Source organism: Hemicordylus capensis, chromosome 3, assembly GCF_027244095.1.
Source record: "Hemicordylus capensis ecotype Gifberg chromosome 3, rHemCap1.1.pri, whole genome shotgun sequence".
Taxonomy (NCBI): domain Eukaryota; kingdom Metazoa; phylum Chordata; class Lepidosauria; order Squamata; family Cordylidae; genus Hemicordylus; species Hemicordylus capensis.
Window position 1 is genome coordinate 299904187 of NC_069659.1, and position 10286 is coordinate 299914472.

At 41.1% G+C, this 10286-nt stretch overlaps 1 protein-coding gene across 2 annotated transcripts in view; it reads right to left on the bottom strand.

Annotated features, from left to right (window-relative positions):
• Nucleotides 1-10286, bottom strand: part of GPC1 (glypican 1) — a 315629-nt gene that overhangs the window by 301274 nt on the left and 4069 nt on the right. The window lies entirely within an intron of this gene.

The window sequence follows — 10286 nt, forward strand, 5'->3', positions numbered from 1 at the left end:
TGCAACCAGTAAGCAAGGTTTAATCAGAATAAAAACAAGTCCTGCAAACCAGATAAGGCAATTATTTGCTGAATTGGGAAACATGGGTGTAAATTGGATGTATATCTGCACATCCGCACTTCCTTTCATCTGAATGAGTTTTTACATTTTGGTGCAACTAGTGCTGGATCAGAGTGAAAGTATATAAAACAAAAAGTTTCAGAAACATACTGACTACATTATAAAGCATAGTTTACAGTCCTATGAAACCACACTTTTGTCTGCAAGCCAGAACCACTTGCTATACAGCATTTTAGTCTAATAAAAGATTGTGTCTATAACTGCTATCATATTGTCCCACTGTAACTACAGTAATTCTACTTATAAAATAAATCAGCAGCATGAAAACTGAAAGCACACTTTGGATGTAAGCTACAGCAACAGAACTCTAAGAAGTTCTCTTCTGCTCCTTGGCATAAACACAAAAGACTACAGAAATGCTTTCTATGACCTTTGTGCAGGCAACACAAATGTGATTAATGCTTTATCTTTCTTAAAAAAAAAAATTAAACCAGTGCATTTTCAGCATCTGTTATGTAACCCAGTTGCTTATTTAAAATTAGTGAAAGAATGGGTGCCTATTTTTGAGTATATATTGCAGTCACTGACCTAGCCTCATGCAAAGACAAGCATTTTAGTGTCCATGGTCTAAAGCCACATTATTTCTCACAAATGAACCTGACAAAGATGTAACCTGATTCCATGGGAATCAAACATCACTTGAAGGTTTGATTTCATCCGTCACTGACAAAACATTCTGAAAAAAATTATTTCTGGGTATATATATATCTCAGAAGAAGGAGGAGGTTAGCCTTCGGAGTAAAAAGAAACGTTAGCATTGTGAAAGGTTGGTTGATCTGGGTATGTTTAAGAAATGAATTAAATAAAGCTCAAGGGTTCACTATCTAAGCGACTGAACGAATCTGTCTGATGTTAAAAACAGCACTTAATTTGCAGAAGACACAGTGTACCTCAAATGCTGACAATGCAAGAGAGCAACAAGATGGTAAAAAATCATAAGCATTATTCCAAGCTAATTTATAATGGAGATAAATCAGCAATAACTGCATCAGGTTTGATGGAACCATGCCAGTTAATAATCTGCATCAAGAAAGAAATCAGTTACGATTTGTGTTCAATTGAAAAGTATGATATTCATGTAGATTTGTACACAACATTCAAGGAAACAAGATCAATATTAATACCATGAATATAATACATTTGATACATTTGTCAAACCATGAATCCACATCCCATAAAGGTCATTCATCCAACAACAGTTAAGTACATGAATGTTCACAAAATGTCCTCGTTCACCCAGTACTATAGTTAACATGGTCAGCCAGAAAGTGGCTTCTTTATCTGAAAGCAAATAAATTCTGTTTCATAATCCACCCCCCTTTACATCAGATCAATGCTCACATCCCCTTCAATAACTAAGGAAGGAATTTGAGACTCAGGTCTCCATTATAAAGGCAACAGCATAAGTAGTGTGACAAATCTTCAATTTCCCCATCTCATCATAGGCAGCACTGCAGAATGTAAGGAATATTTCAATATCTTCCATCTAAATCTGTGGATGGTATTAACAGAAAACCTGAGAAGGGTGAGAGCTCCCCGCCCCCATGCAGAGAGTACTTATTCAAAACCATTAAATTTTTATTTATTTATTGTTGCATTATAATGTTCAGGCCCAAGCTTAATGTTCAGGCTGAAGCTTAAACATACTGTAGTGGCCGAAGACAGATTATTTTGTGTGCACACCTATCAATTTGTTTTGCTTTTGGATTTCTATTTAGAAGTACATATCCAAGACCCATGAAAGTAGCTTACTGGGGGAAAGAAAAAAGTATGAATGAATAATCTGCACTATCCTAGGATTCCAGATATTTAATATCGCTGTGCAGGATTGCATTTTTTTCTAGCAACACAATTTGGGTAATCATTCATTTTGCAGAGCCATCAATTTGGACTGACAATGAAGAAGGTATATTTGAGTCCTCATTGTTATTGGAGAAATTCAGTTTCAATTGCCCCAAAAAACTCTGTGCTCTAGACATGCTCAATATTCTTCTCAGGTTTTTGCCTAAAAGCAATTAAGATCCCTGGTGCCCCCAGATCTCTGAACTATAGAAACGCTGAATACACTGCTAAGAAGACATACAACACTAAGATGATTTTTCCAATTATCAGTACTAAAGAATGTGACCACTAATTATCAGTATGATTTTACTTGCTCAATTATATGGAAATCTAAAAACCACGAATGCAGCTGTTTTATGCCCAACGGTGAACTCTTCCATTTTATCACAATTAACACCTAGCAAATTCTCCATCACAATTGTTTTATTATTGCTGGGTTTTAAAAAAAGGAATACCATAACATGCCATCTTCATCAAGCAATGTGCACAGGGTTCTCCCCTGCCCTCCACCCCAGGATGAGGGCAAGGATTCCTCACCTCCGAGTTTATTGGTGGCTACTCAGGAATGGGCCTTCTCCATTGCTGCCCCAAGGCTTTGGAACACGCTCCCTGATGAAATAAGAGCCTCCCCATCTCTTACAACTTTTTAAAAGGCAGTTTAAAGACACCCAGGCTTTTAATTAGATACTGTTTTAGTAGCTGAATGATTTTTAATAGTTTTAACGTTTTCATTTTAAAATTGTTGTAATGTTTTAACCGTTTTACTTGTTGTTTTTATTGTTTTGTTGTAAACCGCCCAGAGACTTATGTTTTGGGTAGTATACAAATATGTCAAATAAATAAACAAACAAACAAACAAACAGAGTCAGACCATTGGTCCATCTAGCTCAATATTGTCTACACAGACTGGAAGAGGCTTCTCCAAGGTTGCAGGCAGGAATCTCTCTCAGCCCTATCTTGGAGATGCTGCCAGGGAGGGGACTTGGAACCTAGATGCTCTCAGGGGCCTAGAGCACCTTTCTTATGAGGCAAGATTACAACAATTGGGGCTTTTTAGTCTAGAAAAAAGACGACTGCAGGGAGACATGATAGAGGTTTATTAAATCATGCATGGTGTGGAGAAAGCAGATAGAAATTTTTCTCCCTCTTGCATAACACTAGAACCAGGGGCCATTCTATAAAATTGATTGCCAAGAAATTCAGGAACAACAAAAGGAAGCCTTTCCCCCCACAATGCATAATCAACATGTGGAATTCTCTGCCACAAGATGTGGTGACAGCCAACAATCTGAATCGCTTGAAGGGTTTGTATAGCTTCCTGGAGGGGAGGTCTATCAATGGCTACTAGTCTGAGGGCTATAGGCCACCTTCAGCCTCAAAGGCAGGATGCCTCTGAATATCAGTTGCAGGGGAGTAACAGCAGGAGAGAGGGCGTGCCCTCAGCTCCTCCCATGTGCTTCCCAGCGGCATCTGGTGGGCCACTGTGTGAATCAGGATGGTGGATGCTGGACTGGATGGGCCTCGGGCCTGATCCAGCAGGGCTGTTCTTATCATCAGGGGGAAGATATTCCTTTACTCCACACATCAGGGGAAGCCATCAACTGCAATTTGCAACAAACTAGTTTGTTATTCTATCCCTTATATGAACACACACTAAAATGTTGCTAAGGATAATAGAGATTCCTAAATTTGTTAGAGAAGATGCTCTTAAAATTTAAGAAACCAGAATGTACATATTACTAGAAACCCAAGTACCAATGTAAATATAAGTGTGTTACTTCTAAATAAATCGTATTTGTAAGCAGAGCTATCACACAAAATAATTTTTAATATGAAAAGACTGGGGGGGGGGAGTATACATCTGTCACCTAGGTTTTGATGTGGTGCTTGCCTCTAAGTTGCAACAAAACAAAAAGATTTGTTAATACCTGTAGGACACACTGAAATTGTAATGCTACGAGCCATGGCTGCATAATTACGGCCCTCGAGCTGTTGTTCGAGGACAACTTCCATCATTCCTAGCCACAGTGGACAATAATTAGGGATTAAAGATAGGAACTGTATGCAAACCTCTGTGGGAGGGCCAGAGATCTGCTGCCCTAATAAAAACAAAAGTGCTTGCAGTGTATATGAATGGGCACATGCCAATGGCAAATGTTATTCATAGGAGATTTTATAAAACATTTCTAGATGAACTCCTACTTCTACCAGAAAAGAACCACAGAATGCATATAAGAGTAAGCAGCAGTTAGCATTTCAAATGTAAACCTAACAGTGAATCTCCTTGATAATCACACAAAGCACCTGTCGGACTTATTAGATCTCTTCAAGTCAGGAGGCGTACATGGACTGTAGTTCGTTGCACATAGTCTTGGAAGCCAACAAACCCTATGCAGACATTATGGTGCACCTGCATTCAGACGTCTGTATACTTGTCCATATGTTTGTACAAATCACTGTACCTTTGTTCATTTTAGAAGTGAACCTGCATACAGATCCCTCAAATGCATGGTACAGATAGGAAGTGTACTGCGTATGATCAGGACTCCAGTTACAATTCTTTTATAACAAACCATAATCTTATGATGCTCATAACAATCATATCATTTATCTTATGTCATAAGACTGTTGAATATTGATTGATTGATTGATTGATTGCATTTATAAACTGCCCCATCCAGAGGCTCTGGGCAGTGTACAGCAACTTTTAAAAAGACATAAAACCCACAATTCAAATACAATGCTAAAAACAATATAAAAACAATTCAAAAATGATTACAAACCATTTAAAACCAATTAAAATACTTTTAAAAAATGACAACACTTTACAAGCCTCGGAAGGCTAGACCAAACAAATAGGTTTTTAGGGCTCTCTTAAAGGCCGACAGTGCGCCTAAACGGTGGATATCTGCCGGGAGTGCATTCCATAGACCAGGAGCAGCTACAGAAAAGGCCCGGTTCCGAGTTGCCACCAGATGTACCGGTGGTAACTGGAGACGGACCTCTCCAGATGACCTCAATGAACAATGGGAATCATACCGAAGATGCTCTCTAAGGTAACCCAGATCCAAGCCGTTCAAAGCTTTAAAGGTAATAACCAGCACTTTGTATTTCGCCCAGAAACATACTGGCAGCCAGTGCAGCTGTTTTAAGACAGGCATAATATGGTCTCTCCAGGTTACCCCAGAGACCAATCTGGCTGCTGCATTTTGAACTAACTGAAGTTTCTGAACTACGTACAAAGGCAGCCCCACGTAGAGTGCATTGCAGTAGTCAAGCCTGTAGGTTACCAGCTGATGCTCCACTGTTCTGAGATCGTTCTCTTCAAGGAATGGACGTAGCTGTTGAATCAGCCGAAGCTGATAGAAAGTGCTCCTGTCTCATTACCGCATGTAAGAGAGAAAAGTTGTCTTACTCAGCAGTCCCACTGAGCTCAATGAGACTTACTCCCGAGTAAGCATGCTTAGGACTGCAGCTGAAGTTTCAGAAGGTTCTTCAATATTTGCACTTGGTAGAGAGAAGCAGAGGGACAAAAATACATTTGCTAAAATAGGAGCCAAGTTAGAACATGACAAGACAAATCTCCAAGGTGAAGGACAGAACGAGATAAGAACTGACAACCCAGAGTCTACATGATTTCCTTCCTTCCACTCATTACAGAGGAGATTCATATACGCCTTTTAACTATAAGGTTTTCAAACTCTGTCATAGCAACACTCTTTGAGACTCATCTAGAAGAAACGATTAGAAGTCAGACAGGCAATTTGGCTGGCAGCATTAACTCTTGTTGAAGTGGACTAAGAGAAAAATTTGGACTAATTAGAACTGCAAGCTCCCTGGGAAAGCTAATTGCCCATGAAAGATAGAGGGTGCCCACTGGCCCTTAGCACAGCCTACACATGTCTGGGAGGCACACAGCAACCAGCATTTAGCCAGATTCCTTTTAGTCTTTTCCAACACCAATGATGATTCAGTCCCATCCAGAAGAGCTTAGCAATCTTCACAGAAGATGCTTTACAAGCAAATACATTATGAATATTTTCTATTTTTAAACAAGTCCAATCCAATGGTGGTGGTATTTGTTTTTGTTTGCTTTTGCAATAAACACACCATGCATTCACTGAAGTCATTCACACAATCAAAAACTATGTTCTACCCGAGTTTGGGAGCTGTGTGTGCTTCCAATTTTCAGTTGTGTGGAAGCAAGGTAAGAGGAAAACCTGGGGAGAAGTGATTGTGTGAAAGTAAGGTAGGAGGAAAAGCTACCCAAGTTTTCCTCATACCTTGCTTCCTCACAATCATTTCTACCCAGTTACCACACAACTGAAAATTGGGAGCACACACAGCTCTCAAACCCAGTTTTTGATTGTGTGAATGACCTCTGAAGTTGGCTAAAGTGGGGGTGGGGGTGGCTATTTGCTGGTAATAAGTTTCATAGCCAGTCTCAACGCAGAGGGAAGTAAAGGGGACAATGGGAAAGTCATGGAGCTTTCCCACAGCCACAAAGAGAGGAAGTGCTGATCTTTATACCAAATGCAACACATTTGGCAAAAAGGCTGCATGAATAAAGAGGCTGAGGTAGTTCTTAAATAAACTCAGTTTGTTAATTAACTAGAGCAGGGGTGGCCAACCAAAGGCACTCCAATTACATTATTATAGCTGGGGGTGATGGGAGTCATGTAAAAACAGCTGGAGAGATTCAGGTTGACCACCTCTGAACTAGAGTTAGAATAACCAGGATACAAACCATGGTTTAATATCCTAGCTTGTTCCAACTTTAGTTAGCGAGTTCCAATTCTAGTTAGTATCATCTGCATGCTTGAGTACCACACTGTATACCACTGACTCCAAATCAGTTATTAGCTGACCACAGGCAACATCCAGGCTAGTTAGTTATGACTAAACACCATTAAAATCAATGAGACAAGTTAGTCATGTCTAACTTAAATTCCATTAATTTCATTGGGACTTAGGCATGACTAAGTCTGAATATTTCCCACTACCTCCAAGACAAGTCCTTGTGGGATCACACTATTTCCTTCTATCCACTATGAACACTGGCTGACATTCAGAGCAATGGCACACTTGAAGAATTGAGAAAATTTACACTAGCACAAGAAGCTAGCTTAGCTGTGCTAAAGAGCAGGGGTTTGTGCAAAAGCATTATTGTGCTCCTGTGAAAAGGTTTTCACAGTTGGGCGACTGTGTCACAACCACATGCATGCTTGTGGTACCACAACACTAGTAACTTAGGACAACTAGCTAGCACAACAATTTTGTGCCCATCTAATCCAGCCTTCTGCTTCCTGTTTTGTAGCCAATTACCAATCCATAAAATGATCTGTCCACTTATTGAATGACTGCTGAGTCTTTGATGAAGGACTTTGTTAATAGCTTTTCAAAAAAATCTAAGTACATAATGTTTACTGGACCATCTCATCCAAAATCAAAGCAGTGTGCAAAATCTTTACTTTATGGTCACACACATTTAAGAGGGATAGGAGACTTTGTGGCTTAATGTTGTTCCCAAACAGTTATAACCACAGCTCAGGAAAGTGAATAAAAATAGAAGTAGCTCTTGATGTACTATGTATATGCATAATACAGAGAACTGGAGATCCATCTTCCCTTGCTGATTCCTTCTTCAAACCACATACTGGACTAGTGGAGCATGTGAAAAGGAGCTATCAGCAATGACTTTCATGAAGCATCTCCAAGCTTACATCTAGCAGAGTTGTCTAGGGTTGGGGGGGGGGGGACTAGTATATGCCCCTCTTTGAATCAGAATTTAGAGCCATCAGTGACTCGCTATGACACCTTTATAGAATTTTGTGTGCTAATAAAATCTTTCGGATTCGAGCTGAACTGGATTCCATGGTTATCGCAGAGTCTGTTGTGAAGGAGTCCAGCAACTACTCTTGTATGGTTAGTTTGGATCAGTTTCAGTTTGTGACTCCTGAAGAAGTGGACAAGCTGCTTGGAGAAGTTTGCCTTACCACCTGTTCTCTTGACCCTTGCCCTCATACAATCTAGCAGGGAAATTATTGGAGAGGGTCTGGTAAGTATAATCAATGCCTCTGAGGGATGGCAGGATGCTTCCTTGTCTTAAGGAGGCAATCATTAGACCACTTTTGAAGAAACCTGCATTGGACCCCTCAGAGCTAGGCAATTAAAAGCTTGTCTCCAATCTTCCATGGTTGGGCAGGTGATTAAGAGGGTGGTCCCTTCTCAACTCCAGGCTCCTACCTCTTGGGTAGATTCCAGATAGTGTCACTTGGAGATTGGTGCTCTAGAAAGTGAGAGCTATTATATGGAGTCCCACAGGGTTCCATTCCATTTCCAGTGCTTTTTAACATCTACATGAAACTGCTGGAAGAGATCATCAGGAGATTTGGTACAGGGTGCTATCAATATGCCGATGACACCCAGATCTATTTCTCCACATCAGCTTCATCAGGAGATGGCTTAACCTCTCTAAATGCTTGCTTGGAATTGGTAAAGAGCTGGATGGGGGAGAACAAACTAAAGTTGGATCCAAACAAGACACAGGAAATAGTTGTGGGAGGATGGAACTTAGGAAGTGGTTTGGATCTGCCTGTTCTGGATGGGATTACACTCCCCCTGAAAGACTGGGTACGTAGCTTGGGAGTACTTCTGGACGCAAACCTCTCCTCTATCTCTCAGGTTGAAACAGTGGCTAGAAGTGCTTTTTATCAGCTTTGGCTGATATGCCAGCTATATCCATTTCGCAAGACAAACTACCTTAAACAGTGGTACATATGACATCCAAGCCTGGTGACACCCAGGCTTGACTACTACAGTATATTCTATGTTGGGCTGCTTTTGTATGTAGTTCAGAAACTGCAGCTGCTGAAGAATGCAGCAGCCAGGCTGGTCTCCAGGGCCACCCATAGAACATTACCTCTATTTTAAAAGAACTACACTAGCTGCCAATTGGTTTTCAGGCAAAATACAAAGTGCTGGTTATTACCTATAAAGCCTGAATGGCTTTGGCCCAGGGTATTTAAGAGAGTGCCTTCTTCTTCATGAACCCTGCCAACTATTAAGATAATCAGGGGAAGTCCAGTTGCTGGTGCCACCAACTCACTTGGTGGCAACTCAAAACCAGGCCTTCTCTAGGGTTGCCCAAAGGCTCTGGAACACTGTTCTCTCTAATGCGTGCACATGCTCACAAATTTTCTGATGTCCACTCAGTTAATTTTAGATCCCATTCAGTTTGAATCAGGACGGCCCCACTCTGAATGCCTCTACGCACACACTGCCTTGATACTGCCACCCAGAACAAAATTCATTCCACACACAGATCGGGGAAAAATTAGAGAAACACTGCTCTGGAACACACTCCCAAATGAAATCAGAATCCCCCCATCTCTGCTTGTTTTTAAACGACTTTTGAAAACACACCTACTTCATCAGGCTTTTAGTTTATGATGTTTTAAAGCGTTAAAGTTTTACTTATGGTAATTTTAATCTGTTTTATATTATTTTTATGTCTTAGTTGCTGTTTGTTTAAATTGTAAACCGCCCTGAGATTTTACATAGGGTGATATATGCATGTGTTAAATAAATAATAAAAATGAATAATGAAGTGCCTGACTAAAGAGGCTATGAGCCTGGGTCAGGAAGGGAGAGAAGGAGCAGCAGTTTGTCTAGGAACTCGGGAAGGAGTCCCAGTTTATCTAGGAACTCAGAGAAGGGGGGAAAAGCATTTAAAGGTGACCTGGTGGGAAGCTCCGGTTCAGAAGCTCCAGCGTTCAGCCGAACTGGTGGTGGTGCTTTAAGGAGCAGGGAGGGTGTTCTTCCTTCCCTTCGCCTTTCCCCTACTGGCGCTGTGACAAAAATTGCTGGCGCAGGGCAGCAGCTTACCTCCTTGCTGCCCTGGTCAGCGTCCTTCTGCAAGTGGCCAGTGTGCATCAAGTGAAGAGCGCCTCTGGAGGTCTCTGTTTCCCTCTCCCCTGACTTTGCACCAGGAGGGCTGCTGCAGCAGTGATCCAGGTGCCAGTAATCCTGGGAAATGCAATGTTCCCATGGCTACTGATATCTAAGGCAATGCATTCTCCAGGGCTACTGGTAGCTGGGGTGCTGATGTAGCTATGCTCCGAGTGGTGGCTAGTGACCTTCTCCCTTCCACTATTAGAGCAGTAGCAGAAGGAAAGAGAGCAAGTGAGTGGGAGGTTATTTGTTTATTATATTTCTATACTGCCTGTGTCTATAATGTACTGTATCTGTAGAGTTGAAGGCTCACAGGGAGTTGAGAGAGAGCTTAGAGCCTGTTGCATCCAAAATGTCATTGGTACACAACA